The 15,657-nt window shown below is 41.2% G+C and overlaps 1 protein-coding gene across 1 annotated transcript in view; it reads right to left on the reverse strand.

The window, feature by feature from the left end:
• LOC127578562 (leucine-rich repeat-containing G-protein coupled receptor 5-like) overlaps positions 1–15,657 on the reverse strand; it is a 138,256-nt gene that overhangs the window by 87,355 nt on the left and 35,244 nt on the right. The window lies entirely within an intron of this gene.

The raw sequence follows: 15,657 nt of genomic DNA on the forward strand, positions 1-15,657 counted from the left end.
TTGTAATGCTCCAAAAAGAATTTCATAATTTGAAATGCATCCGACAGAAATGGTAATTTTTATGTTTCACTCTGTGGCAAGGCCATTTATAGTTGTGTAGTGCTGAAATAAACTAACTTCTAGCAAGTATTTCCTGCTTTATATGCATATATTCATTACTTTATTCTTTTTTTCCTTTCTCTTCTTAATAACTTCTGAATTCAATTGACAGTTCAGTAGAGGGGCACCAAGGCCCTCATCAGGAAAAGGAAAGTTGAATATGAGAGCAGGTTTACCTGGTGAGAAACAGAAACACAGATTGTAGAGGTTCTAATAGACATGTAAAACATGAAAAGATTAGCTTCAGTTAATGTGGGTCCCTTATAAACTGAGACAAGAGGCATTACATAGGGGACGAAGGAAATGACGGAGATATTAAACCAATATTTTATTTTGTTCTTCATGGAAGAAGGCACAGAAACCTTCTGGAAATAATGGAGAACATAGAAGTCTACCAAGAATGAGAACCTCAATGAAATTAGGATTAAAAACAAATTAGCATTGTGGAAATTAATGGGACTGAGAGGCAATAAATCTCCAGGGCCAGATGATCTGGATACTAGAATTTTGATGGAAATGGCTATGGAGATAATGGATGGAGAAGTATTGTCTTCCAAGACTGCACAGATCTGTTCCCACAGATTGGAAGGTAGCAAATGAGAAAACATAGAGCTCTATACCAATTAGCCTGACATCAGTGGTAGGAATAAAAATAGAACACCTTTGACGGGAAACATTCAGCAGGTCAGGCAGCATCTGTGGCAAGAGAAACAGTTAACAAATGTGTCAGGTCTAGCACCCTTCATTGGAAGTGGTAGGGAAATGCTGAAGTCCATTATCTAGGAACTGGTCAACATGAAGGGAATCCATACTTGAAAAATCTTTTGATGGTTTGATAAAGGAAAATCATTTGAAATGGTGAATTTGTATTTTGAGAATGCATTCGAATAGACAACACACCATGGTTATTAAATAAAGTTAGTGGATTGTATTGAGGGTGGGGGTAATATACAGGCATGGATTCAAGATTCTTTGTCAGGTAGGTCATTTTAGGATTGAGAGCTGTGCCCGACAAAGTGCCAGAGAGCTCAGTTCTGGGACCCCACCTGTTCACAATCTTTATAAATGATCTGGATGAGGAGGCCAAGTGTAATATATCCAAGACTGCTGATAATACAAAGCCAGGTGGCAACGTGGGTTGTGAAGTGGATGCAGAGAGGCTTCGTGGGAATATAGAAAGGCTAAGTGAATGGGTCAGAACATAGTAGATGGAACATAATATGAAGTAATCCATTTTTGTAGAAATAGAGACAGGTATTTTTTAAATAGTGAGGGATTTAAAGAGAGACATGGATGTCACTGCATATGAATTACAGGAAGTTAACATGCAGTTATAGCAAATGGTATGTTTGCCTTTATTTCAAGAGGGTTTGAATACGTGAGTAGAGATGTCTTGCTCAAAATAAATAGTGCCCTCGTGGGACCACATCTGGAATATTGTGAACAGTTCAGGTCTCCCTATCTGAGGATGGATATATTGTGATTGAAGGTTCGCCAAATTGATTCCTGTGTTTGTTGTATAAGGAGAGGTTAAGAAGATTGGGCCTTTAGTCTTGAGAGTTAAGAAGAATCAGAGGTGATGCAAGGAGGTGTTTTCCTTGGCTGAGGTGTCTAGAACCAGGGATCACAGTCTCAAAATAAGCTGTTGCCCATTCCGGCTAAAGATGAGAGAAAACAAGATGCTACAACCTGAAACAAAAACAGAACTGCTGGAAGAACTCAGTCAGTCAACCAGCATCTGTGCTGTCTGTACAGAGTTTGCACACTCTCATCCTGATGAAAGCTCTTCGACCTGAAACACTCACTGGTTTCTCTTTCCACATATGTTGCTTGACTAGCTGAGTTCTTCCAGTATTTCTGCTTTTGTAACAATGAGAGAAAATTTAATCACCTCGAAGGGAGTGAATTTTTGGAACTTAATTTATGACAGAGATCTACAGAGTTTTAAATAGCAGAGAAATAACAGGATAACTCCCCAAAGCCTGTCCACCATCTACAAGGCTCAAGTCAGGACTACAATGGAATACTCTCCATTTGCCTGGAATGAGTGCAACTTCAACAATACTCAAGAAGCTCAACACCATACAGCACGTGGCAGCTCACTTGAAAGGCACCCTGTCCACAACTCTTCCCTCACTCCACCACTGATACACAGTGGCAGCATTTTGTACCATTTATACAATACACTGCAGCAAATCACCAAGACTCCTTTGACAACACCTTCCAAACCCACGACCTCTACCAGCTAGAAGGACAGCAAAAGCATGGGGAACACCACCATTTGGAAGCTGCCCTCCAAGCCACACACCATCCTGACTAGGAAATGTCACTGTTCCTTCACCGTCACTGGGTCAAAATCCTGCAGCTCCCTCTCTAACCGTATTGTGGGTATATCCACTCCTCAAGGACTGGAGTGGTTCAAGAAGACAGCTCACCACCACCTTCTCAAGGACAATTAGGGATGGGCAATGCTTAGCCAGCGAGCCACATCCACTGAATGAATAAAGAAAGGGATATGGAGTTAGTGCTGCAAAGTCGTGCTGAGGTAACAGGCCAGCCAAGCCATGATCTTATTGAATGGCAGGGCAGACAAGAAGAGCTGAGTGGCCTGTGCCTGCCTTTATTTCTTGTTTTCTTATAATAAGATAAGATAAGATCTTTATTAGTCACATGTACATCGAAACACACAGTGAAATACATCTTTTGCATAGTGATTTTGGGGGGGCAGCCTGCAAGTGTCGCCATGCTTCCGGCGCCAACATAGCATGCCCATAACTTCCTAACCCATACGTCTTTGGAATGTGGGAGGAAACTGGAGCAAACCCACACAGACACAGGGAGAACGTACAAACTCCTTACAGACAGTGGCCAGATTTGAACCCAGGTCGCTGGCGCTGTAAAGCATTATGCTAACCACTATGCTACAGTGCCTGCAATGAAATCCTGAGCTGTTTTGTTTCCTGTTGTGCATACTTCATTTTTGACATACTGTACCTTGGGAAAGAATGAGCCATTCTCTGTTATTCAGCAAATGTGTTTTAACGTACATTTGCACATTGACAGTAGTACATATCACTGTTTACCAACATCTAAACCATTCAGAGAACTGGTTTAGGACTTGATCTAATTCTGAAGTGATGCAGAGCGAAACTCCCTTACACATAAAGTGTCCTCCCTTAATACAAATGAAGATTTGCAGTAAAACAAGTGAACCTGCTCCCACGGATATCTTATTGGAAATATAGTTTGAGATTACTGTATGGTAATGCAAAACTAAGTTGAGCAGTTATACTACCCTCAGAGGACAGTCATTTTTATTCATGCAGGAATCCCGTTCAGAGAAGGACAAGCTAGATAAAGAACAGAACCTGGTGTGAAATCGTATCAGTTGTTCTCCAAATCATTACCTAGGAAGCACAGTAAGTTATAAATGACCTTTCATCAGGATTGTGAGAAACAATAAATACTGCATGCTGATTAAATTTTTGAGACTGCAGGTCAAGGGTTAATTAAAGTGAAGGGCAATCTCTTCGTCTGGTTAAGCCAATAATCAAGCTTATTAATTTTATTGGAAGTATTAGAATCAAAGGCACAAATGCAGTCTATGTTACAGATGGAGAAACTGTGGGCAGGTGATGTGGAAAGTGGGACGTGACCAGGAGGAGGAGAACAGCATGCACTGATCAGCTCGGAATCAGTGGAGTGGACTTGGAAAATAAGAGGTTAAGAGAATGATGCCTTGTTGTTTCTCCCAGGCTCAATCTCTCGATGAATGGGACCACAGCACATCCTAACTCTAAAGCCCTGATCGTAACCCATTTCCAGGGGTCTGGGTAGTTTAAAAGAAGGTAATGCAAGACTGAGCTGGGTCACTTACAATGCTTTTTTGCTGTTTGCCATTAACCGACTCGAAGGGATAATTTACAGTGCCAATTAACCTATGAGCATTACTTTGGGATGTGGGAGGAAACTGGAGCATCCAGGGGAAATCCATGCCATCACAGAGAGAATGTGCAAACTCTACACAGACAGCATTCAAGGCTAAGATCAATCCTGGGTCCCTGTAGCTGTGATGAAGCTGCACTAACGGCTTGGTGTTATGTTGCCCAGAGAGGAGGGAAATTGCCGTAGTCCAGAGGCAGCATGACTGTAATCATTTTAACTTTGAATTTAAAATTTTCCACTTACACTAATCTAAAAGATCAACCTGGTATTGATTAACTTACTTGCATTGGACGTTTTACATTGAAGGTCCCATGGCCCATAATAAATCCGGGAATGTTTTGGCATTTCTTGTGACCGTAGTTCCTCAGGCACAAATGTCATCTGGCATTACACTGCCTAAACAAGATACTCCCTGAAGATGGGTGCAGGGATCAGGATGCTTAATTAACCCACACTGATTGCAAAGCAAGAAGCTTGCCAACTTTGTGCTGGCTGCTTATTATAATGATTCCTGCATGCAGCCAGTGTTAACAGTGCTGCTTGTTGACTACATGCATCAGAAACAAACCTGTATTGTAACTTATTAGCACAGGTTAAAGCTGATCTCTTAAATGTAGCATCTACCCCATAAAGAGGAGATACACTGTGGCTCGGGGTCGAGTGGTGGTCGTTACAGAGGAAGAGAATCTGACCTGGGAGATATGAAGAGTGGCACAATGTAGGAGGGAACAGCTCCAGTGTTGTTGGATAATGCACTGGGAACATTGTGGAGAGGAGGAAAGAGAACCTGCATCCACAGGGGACCAGGAAACCCTGATACATAGTCAAACATCACAGGAGTAGGTAGTCTTGAAGGCCACTGTCAGGGGTAAAGACTACAACACTCACTGGCTAACAACCTTTACCAATCAGGACTCTCTATTGCACTCTGCACGCTCCCACCCACATCTCACAGCTTCCACATGCTGCCAACTCCTCAACTATGACAGCCACATCACTCATCTCTAACACACTTACCCCTCTCTCTCCAGGAGAAAAGTCAAAGACAGTAAGACTATGGGGACAGGCATATCTGCATCTTCTAACCCTCAGAGGAGATGATGCCAGCCATTATTGGAATGGTCATGCTGAGGCTAGGGGCTGTAACATCACAGATGATGGTACCTTCATACCCAACCCTCCTCCTCAGCCCACCACACTTGCAATGTGTAGACATGCACCTCTTAGCTTTCTCTTTCCCCTTACCACAGCAATAATATATACCTTTCAGTTACCCAAGGATGCTGTTGTGCAGGCATTAACAGAATAGCAAGGCTTGATTCTGTGTCACACCAACCAGCTCAGATACTGATGTCCTGTGTTTCTTGGAGCATTGATTAGAAGTGAATCTACAGTTGCAGAAAGTTGTGGACACAGCTCAGAACATCACAGAAACCAGCCTCCCCTCTGTGGACTCTGTTTACACTTCTCGTTGCCTCAGTAAAGCAGCCAACATAATCAAAGATCCCACCCACCCGGACAATCTCTCTTCTCTCCCGTTCCACCAGGCAGAAGATATAAAAGCCTGAAAGAACACATCACCAGGCACAAGGATAGCCTCTATCTCGCTGTTACAAGGCTATTGAACGGCCCCCTAGTACAATAAGATGGACTCTTGACCTACCTCGTTATGGCCTTGCACCTCACTGTCTACCTGCACTGCACTTTCTCTGTAACTATAACACTTTTGTTATTATTTTGTTATTTTGTTATTATTTTCCCTTGTAATACCTCAATACATTGATATGATGAAATGATCTGTATGGATGGCTTGCAAAACAATGTTTTTCGCTGTACCGTGGTACATGTGACAATAATAAACCAATACCAAATACAGTTGGTGCACTGGGGCGCCCAGTAGAAAGTTTGTGTTAGATCCCAAGGAGCATAGCAAAGTCCAGCAGCAATACGTCACAGGGCTCTGTCCTGAACTTGGAGGTGATCCCTTCCAGCAAAACAATTGTAGCCAAATCTATTTGCACATCACGGCTGTGAACCCAACCATGATGCTGTACCTTGTGTTCAATATTGCAACTTTCCTTGCATCACATGCAGCATCCACTCAATATCAGTCTGCTAGTAGGTCAGGCCTGGCAAGACCAGAGTGCTGCCATTATGATTGTAGATTGTCTTGCTCAAGTGTAGATGTCACATGCAATAACTTACTGAGGTTCAGGTAAAAAAAATTACTCCAGGACACCTGGGAAATTTGGCCTCCCCTCCTGTTACAACCCATTCTTCTTTTCCTTCTGATTTTTCTAACAGAGAGCAGGATCTGCATGTCCTCAGCTCATTCTCCTGGCCTTTCCCAACTCCAAGGGAAATGACTACTTATCCAATCTCTGGGAGAAAATTGGTAAAGTATTAAGTAAAAATCATTCAGGACTTAAAACATCACTCCCTGCAAACTTCTGTAACAATACAGATATGTCAAGTGCCAAACACTCACAGAATCTTAACAACCACCAGCAACAAACCCATAAACAGTTAATAATGACCCCATTAAATCTGGTCTTTCAATGGGCCCTCAACCCCAACTTTGCTTAACCTTACATCAGAAAATCAAAGGACTGCCTGCACTGCATCAACTAATCCAACCGCTGGCATTCACATCAAGAAATGCAATGGCACATGAATGTACAGTTAAGCCACCTCAGCAAATGATCTTTGGCACACTAAATTAATTTAGATTTAATGCGTTAATGCAAGTTACTTTTGCAAAATAATGGGCAAACAACAAATCCCTCAGACTCTCAGACAATTACTGATCATAGATTCGTAGATATCACATAGCAGGAATGTGGATATGCACAACATGAAATTAATGGAACAGTTTAACCTCAAAGATTTTCCTGTAAAATTTAAGTATTAAGGTTCGAATAATGTTGATTTTCCTTTGAGTGGCACAATGACTCATATTTATGTAAAAACAAACAAATGATTGAAGGTTCCAATTGATCATGATGTATGATTTGTTCTGAAATTAAAACAATCCATCTTTCCCTGATAAAGAAATAATTATTCACAGGTGTTTATCTTAGAATTGAGCAGACACTAAGGTATTTCACCATATAATGCACACATTGTTATCCTGGGGATACAATGAAGTTACACTTCATGGATCATAAATTGAATGTACACTGATTTTGCAAACTTCTATTCTTTTTGTTGGTTTCTTGGCAACAAATGAGCTTCCTGATCCTGGGAACTCATTACCAGTTAGGAGATCTGCAACCTATGTGCTTAGGTGGCTTAAGCAACCCCCATAAGCTCTACCCTGTGATGTGACCACTGCCCCTTCCCAATACACATCAACACTGCAACTCCCCAATACTTCATTACCAGCAGAAACTTCCGTTCTACTGTTGATAATCATGGAGTCACTCTAGGTTGATCTAAACCAGTGTCATCACTGCACCAGTCTTAAGTCAAGGAAGATCTGATAGGAGATTCTCAGTTCCAGCAATGAAGTTGATTTTTCCCTGGCATAGATGGTAAATCTATTCTTTGTTACAGACTTGGAGAATGCTTTGAATAAAGGAATTCTCCACTTAGACAATCCCTCCCTTCATCCATGGTTCGGTTGTGAAATGTACTGTCATTGCTATAGCCATTACGATTGATGTTATTAAGATTCTTCCAGAGTGTCATGTGAACATAAGAACATGCATGTTAAGAGTAGGAGTGGGTTGCTCAGTCCCTTTGGCCTACACTGCCTTTCAATAGGATCATGGCTGGTCCAAATGCAACCTCAGCTTTGCATTCCTGCCTACCCCTTACAACCTTTCACTGCTTTGCTTCCCAAGAATCTACCCTGCCTTAAAAGCATTCAAAGACTCTGCTTTCACTGCCCCCTGAAGGAGTGTTCCAAAGACTCAAGAACCTCTAAAAGAAATTTTTTAAAAATCACCCCATCTCTTTTTAAATGAACAACCATTTATTTTAGAACAGTGACCCTAGTTCTAGATTCTCTGACAATAGGAAACATTTTCTCCCCATCCATCCTATGAAGACCCCTCAGGATCTTATACATTTCAATCTCGTCATTCTTCAAACTCCAGCAGATACAAGCCCAGAGACTATTAGACTTTACTTATAAGACAATCTGTGCATTCCAAGTGTTGGTCTGGTAAGCCTTCTCTGAATTATATCCAATGCACTGTATCCAATGCATTTACATTCTTCCTTAAATAAAGAGGTCAATGCTGTACATAGTACTCCAGATGAGGTTTCACCAATATTCATACCACTGGAGCATAACCGCCTTACTTTTGAATTTAATTCCCCTAGTAATAAACAGTAACATCCTGTTAGAACAATACAGCACAGAACAGGCCCTTTGGTCCACAATGTTGTGCTGACATAGCTATTCCCTCCTACCTACAGAATGCCCAATATCCCTCTACTTTCCTCTCATTCATGTGCCTATCCAAGCCCCTCTTAAAAGCCCCCAATGAATTTGCCTCCACCACCCTATCAGGCAGCACATTCCAGGCATCCACAACTCTGAGTAAAAAACTTACCCTCTCCCCTTTTTCCAATTTCTTGCCTTACCTGCATACTAGTCTTTTGTGAATAATGCATTGGGATACCCCAATCCTTTTGCATCTCAGAGCTCTGCAATCTCATACCATCAGCACAGCCCTTGCAGCATTGTAGTGGCCTGATAGAAAGTGAAGTTACCCACGCAGGTTGTGACCATTTGTGAAATTAATCCTCCACAATTTTTGTAGGCAGATGAGGCAGGCTGGCATTCTATTACTTAAATGGGACCCAGGTCCAACGTTAACTCAGTGGAAAGGTTCTGCAGCATGGGAGTGAATGTAAAGAGGCTTCGAATGAGATAGGGACAAGTTAAGTGAATGGGCAAAAATATGGCAGATGGAGTTATTGTGGACAAATGTGAGGTCATCCACTTTGATGCACATAATAAAAAAGCAGAGCAATTTTTAAATGCTGAGAGATTAGGTCATGTTGATGTTCAAAGGGACCTAAGTGTGTTTGTATACATGTCTGTGAAGGCCAACAAAGAGGTGCAGCAAGCAATTAGGACAGGGAATGGTATGTTTGCCTTTATTATGAAAGGGTTTAACTACATTGTGGGCATGCTATGTTGGCGCTAGAAACATGGCGATACTTGCAGGCTGCCCCCAGAACACTCTTCTTTTTCAATCTTTTTATTAGTTTTCAAATTAATACAGATTGATATATAGCATCAATATTTATACATGTAATACAAAGAGATCAGGATAACAATCATAGCATAGATAATCATAAAGAACAATAAAATATAAAAAAATCTGTAGATCCAACGATCTGTTAGTAAATGAATATAATATAAAAGAAAGGAAAGAAAAAGATTTATTATATAAATTAAAAAAAACCCAAATCAATAAGAAAAATTGTAAACAATGTAAACTAAACTAAACAAAAAAAGTCAAAAAAAAACAAACACCAAAAAAAAAGAAAAAAAAACTAGGTTAAAATTTCTCAGTAGAAACAGAGCAATATTATGTCATCAACTCCGTTCCTCCAAGTTGGAAAGTGATTGAAACGGGATCTACATCATGTGAAAATATTGAATAAATGGACTCCAAATATCTTCAAATTTAAGCGAAGGATCGACATTACCACTCTTAATATTTTCCAAGTTTAAACATGATTTTGTCTGAAGAACACTCTACACAAAAAGATGCATTTCACTGTGTGTTTTGATGTACATGTGACTAATACAGATACCTTATCTCATCTACATAAGTATTATTGGTCTCCTTACCAAAGAAGGAATGTTCTTGCCATAGAGAGGATGCAGCAAAGATTTACTGAACCGGTTCCAGTCATGGCAGGTTTGTTGTAAGAGGAGACATTGAGTAGTCTGGGACTGTACTCTTTAGTGTTTAGAAGAATGAGAGGAGATCTCATCAAAACTTACAGAATTCTTAAATGCCTTGATTGGCTAGATTCAAGGAGAATGATTCCCCTAGTTGAGGAGTCTAGGACCAGGGGGAACAGCATGAGAATCAGGGGTTGCTGTTTAGGATCGAGGTGAGGAGAAATTTCTTCACTCAGACAGTGGTAAGTCTTTGGAATTCTCTACCCTGGAGAACTGTGCAAGCTCACTCATTATGTTCATACAAAACAGAGACTGATAGATTTTCGGGCATTAAGTAACTCAAGGGGTATGGGGATAGTGCTGGAAAATGGCTCTAATGTGGAAGATCAGCCATGACCTTGAGGTGGCAGAGGAGGTTCAAAGGGCCCCATGTCCTACTCTGCTCCAACTTCTTTCAATGAATGCCCCATTCCCATCCCACTTCACAAAGGATTGACTGGTCATGGGGGGAATGTATTGTAGATTTACCAGAATGATACCTGGAGTCAAAAGATTAAAATACAAGGGGAAATGACAGTAACTAGGATTGTATAACCTGGCACTTGGAAGGTTAAGGAGTGACTTGCTTGAAAAGTTCTGGATATTAAGTGGAACTGACATGGCAGAGAGAAACGATTCCTACGGGTTGGAGCTTGTGGGACCAGGAGGCACAGTCTGAAAATTTGGGCCAGGGTTTTCAGGAAGGAATTTGGGAAATACTTCTAAACACAGAAGTGGTTGAAACTTAGAATTCTCTTCCAGATCTGGAAACATATACCAGGTCAATTGTAAATTGTAAATTTTAAATCTCAGATTGACCGATTCTTATTGACCAGATATATTGATGGATAAGAGGAAAAGACTGAGGGAGACTGGTCAGGGATCCGCTGTGATCTCATTGAATGGTGGAACAGGCTCAATGGAGAAAATGGCCAACCCCTGTTCAAAGACCTGAGCGTTGCCTGCTGTTGTTTGTCCTGTAGACTTCTCACAGTTTCTCTAGGTGGGAAGTGGACTTGCTGGCATTTAAATGGGTCCCAGCAGTTTATATTGTCATTGTTTCCCACCATGTCCTGCAGACGAGAAATCAATTTGTATGGGTGGTTTCCAAAAGTACCAGAGAGCAGTTGGCTTCCGGCCTCCACTCTTCTATCCAAGCAGTCATTAATCACCTGATAGTATGGCGGCCTATTTGACCTAGATGACACTATGGTTGAGAGTGTTCCGGTTCCCTTCTGGCACCCCCACCCAGCGACTAGTTGCAACACAGCGTTCAGGTGTAGCATCCCTATTTTAACTTCCCTATTCTGGCTGAGACACGCTGCATCATTGCAATAGCACTTTTGGCTGTCTTGAATTGAACTTCAGTTTTATGATTCAGATTCACCGCTGAGACATGCTGGATTGTCTGAACTGCACATTTTGTAATGTGATATGCAGTGGGAATAGATTCACTCGAAGACAATTCATGATTTGGCCAGAAATTTTAGCTGCAGACATTAAGGGTGGAGCCAAGATATGGAAGGACATGCAAAGCATGTACGGTCAATCCTCAGAAGCTAGAGTTCATAAAAGTCTGCAGAATGTAACTGAAATCTGTGAACCAATGGAAAAACCTTTCATTTCAGGTTGAAGTCCTCTGTACTTTCTACGATTCAAGGGAACCTCAAAAATCCTACATTCAGAGCTGCTTTCTAGTCCTTCTCCATGTACCACACATAAAGATTCACCTTTATTGTAGCTGCTGTCCATACTGATTCTGTTTGAGTTTAATTTTTTTTATGTTTAAATGTAATTTTGGGAGGAACAGGTGTTAATTGAAGTTAGTAGGCAGTTTGCTCCAAAGTTATTATCCAAGGAAACAAAAGCCACTCGTTCTTCTGAATGAATACTTGCTGGTATCTGTTTCATTGCTTTCCTGAGAACACCTGTCTTGGGCTTGTGGTAAAGATGCGTCAAATGGATTATATTCCATGATACACTAAGCCACTCTTTGTTTGAAAACACCTACTTTACATATTTTTAAACTGAAATTAGGCATTCAGCATAAAACCATTCCAAACCTTGCATTTCTGGCAAGATTTTCTAATACAGCTGCCAATCTTGCCCACCTCAGTTTTTGGCCAATGAACCGAAACAAACATTTTGTTTAAATGTTGTATCCTTTGAATGACAGACCACTCATTAAATGACTCTCTTAATCTGCTAAAACAGTAATGCCAACATGCCATTGCATTTTTTACACCTTTGATGTCATTTTGCTAAGAAATACATCTGATAGTCGACTGGATAATGTTTAATTTTGTACACTCAAGGCACAACAGTGAAACTCACACTTGTCAAAACTGAGAAATATAAAACGTGAGACAATGCTGAATCCTTCTGACATGCCAACAGCTCCAAACAGAGCTGCTGATACTTAGCCATTTAAGTGGAAGTTGATCTGGACTTCCTATTCATGCGCTGTCAGATGCGCAAATAATTAGAGTCATAGAGTAATAGGGTCATATAGCACAGAAGCAGGCACTTTGCCCCACCATGTCTGTGCTGACGATCAAGTACCTATCTATACTAATCCCATTTACAGCACCTAGTCTATGCCCTACTATGCCTCGATGATTCAAATGCTTGTCCGGGTGTTCCTTAAGTTTTGTGAGTGTCCCTGGCAACATCTGGCAACATCACGTTCCCAGAAGGAACATCTGGACTAGCATTTGGAAGAGTGTCCACCACCTTCTCAGGCAGTGCATTCCAGGCTTCAATCACCTTCTGGGTGAAAAAATATCTTCCTCAGATCCCCTCTAAACCACTTCCTCCTTACCTTAAACCTCTGCACTCAGGTCTTAGACACCTAATAGTCCTGGACTTCCTGACAAATTTAGTGCGCTGAGTCTGTCTGTTCACTTTCTCAGGTGGATCCCAGTTGAAGAACCCAGTCTTGATGAAGTCTCCTCATCATGTTTCAGATTTTGCCGACATTAGATCTGGCACGGGACCTAAGTCCCCTTTGATCTCAATGGCATAGTAGAGTTAAGGATTAGGAGGAAAAGGGAAAGGCACTATTTTATTTTTAATACTTTGCTTTGGATTAGTTGTTTCAATTATTGATGTGTTTTGTAAGTTAATTTTTTGAAATTTTAATTAAAATGAAATAACTTTTTTTTACATCAATTTTAATAATTTTTACATGTCTCTGAATGTCAGAGATGATTAAAAATAATTAAAAAGCTCTCGCGGTTTTCAGAAGTGTTTGAGCGGTGGGACTTCCTCACTGGGCTACCAGAGGCCCTAATAACATCCAGACCACGCTGCTGGGTTCAAGATCCAACCAGGAAGTACAGCATAGGGGAACCACAGGCAGAGGCTCTGGGTCAACGAGGTCCAGCCCAGTGTCAGTAGGTTTTGCATGGAGCATTGACAATTCTGTAGGTTCAGTTTTGCAGCTGAAGGCTTCCACTAAGTGTAGATTAATTCAGAGATCACCCTGTTCTTGAATATTTCTGTTATAATATGCACTGTAATAGCTTCTGTAGAAATGTTAAGTTTGTGTGGTTTGTACTTTAATAGGTGCTCTACTACATCTTTAATATGGATTAGTCACTCACTTAATTAACTATTGCAGTTAAATTTTGGGGCTTCTCTCTGCTTTTTGCCTTTGTGTGCTACTTAGGCAAGCACAGTGGATGCTTGGAATCCTGATCGAGGAAATTGGGTGGAAGTGCATGTAAGAACAGAAAATGCAGACAGTAAAGCTTACCGTCACCCCAGCATCATTCTCAGCTTACTCATGGCATAACATTGAAAGCCATCACTATCCCACGTACCACATGCAAGGGAGTTTGAAAGCACTAGATTTCAATTTAATTGTGGCTCATTTAGTACCATTCTCGCTTCTGAATTAGAAGGTTATGGATTCAAACCTCACTCCTGAAATCTGAGCACCTAAACCCAGTACGACACCACTGCAGTACTGACAGTGTGATGCACAGTCGTGATGCTGTCCTTCATATGACATATTAAACCAAGTCTCCTTGTTCTCTCAGCTGGATGTAAAAAAGCCCAGGTGTTAATTTGGTGGGGGGTTTATCCCTGCTATCCTGACCAATATTTATCCTTCAATCTACCTAACTAAAATAGATAATCTGATCTTTACCATTACTTACGACAAACTGACTAATGTATTTCATACATTACACTAAAGACCTCCATAGCACTTGAATGGTTGTGAAATGACTTGGGACATGCTGAAACGGCGAGAACTGCACTTGCAAATGGATCAAGTTATGTTGTGCTGACTTGTCATTTTATCTTTTAAGATAATGGTTGAGGAGCCTGAAGTATTTTTGGAACAGGCTATTTCCCATGTTATACCACCAATGGGTAGCATGTGGGAGAAGGAACTGGGATATTATGCATGCAGAGAGGAATGCCTTTGTGTCTAAATAATGTCACTTCACCCGCTTACATATGTGTGAGGCATTCATTTTCGAAAGGAGCATCTTCAAGGGAAGGAGGGTCAAATTTTGAGAGCAATGTGTAATGAATTATTTGCAACGAAGCATGACCTTACTCTTTTGCTCCTAGGCTTTGGATGGCTTTTAGCATAAAAAAGAGTAAAAGGGACAAGGACATCTTCACTCCAGTGGCTGCTCCACTTTGGGAGGTCAAACGCAAGAGGAAAATGACAGGACCCTTAGGAGCATTGACGTACAGAGGGACCTTGGGGCAGAAGTCCATAGCTTCCTGAAAGTGGCAACACAACTGGGTGGAGTAGTAAAGAAGGTGTATATCAAGCTTGCCTTCATTGGTTGGGGCATTGAGTACACAAGTATAAAACTAGAGGGCATAGGTGAGAGGGGGAAGTTTTAAAGGAGATTTGTGAAACAAGTTTTTTGTTTACACAGAGTTGTAAGTGCCCAGAACTTGCTGCCAGGGGATCTGGTGGAAGCAGATATGACAGCAATATTTAAGAAGCATTTAGACAGACACATTGACAGGAAGGGAAGAGAGGGATATTGACCATGTGCAAGCACATGGGATTAGTTTTGATCATTAGTAATGATCAGCACAGACATGGTAGGGTTGAAGGGCCTGTTCCTGTGCTGTACTGTTCTATGATCCATAGAATCAAAGGTTCACAGGAAAGCTACGGCACAGAAGAGGTCATCTGGTGCTGGTTGATAAAGAGCTCCCCAGCCTTGTCTCACTGTGCAGTATATGGCCCACAGCCCCATATGTCACAGCTCCTCAATACTTTTTACATGTTTGGGGGGGTTTCTGCCTCTACTATCCTTCATGCTGTGAGTTCCAGGCTCCTAACACCCTTTGGAGCGAAAGATGTTTTCCTCATGTCCCCTCTGATCCTTCTCCCAATTATTTTAATCCATTACTCTGGTTTTCAATCCCTCCACTAAGGGGAAGAAGTGTTTTCCTGCTTATTCTATCCAGATTGCAACTGGCCAACATCACGGCTAATCTTCACTTCAGTCCCACTTTCCAGCACCATCCCCATATCTCAGTTTCATTTGGATTACAGATTTCTGGCAGCTGTGGGTAAGCTAATTAAGTAAATAAGTCTGCATAAAAAAGCTAGCATTAGCTTTGGCGAGTATGAAACTAACACATTGTTGAGAGAAAAACCATTTGGTTCACCAATGTCTTTCAGGGAAGGAAGTCTGTCATCCATAACCATTCTGGAATAT

Source organism: Pristis pectinata, chromosome 15 (assembly GCF_009764475.1).
Source record: "Pristis pectinata isolate sPriPec2 chromosome 15, sPriPec2.1.pri, whole genome shotgun sequence".
Lineage (NCBI taxonomy): Eukaryota > Metazoa > Chordata > Chondrichthyes > Rhinopristiformes > Pristidae > Pristis > Pristis pectinata.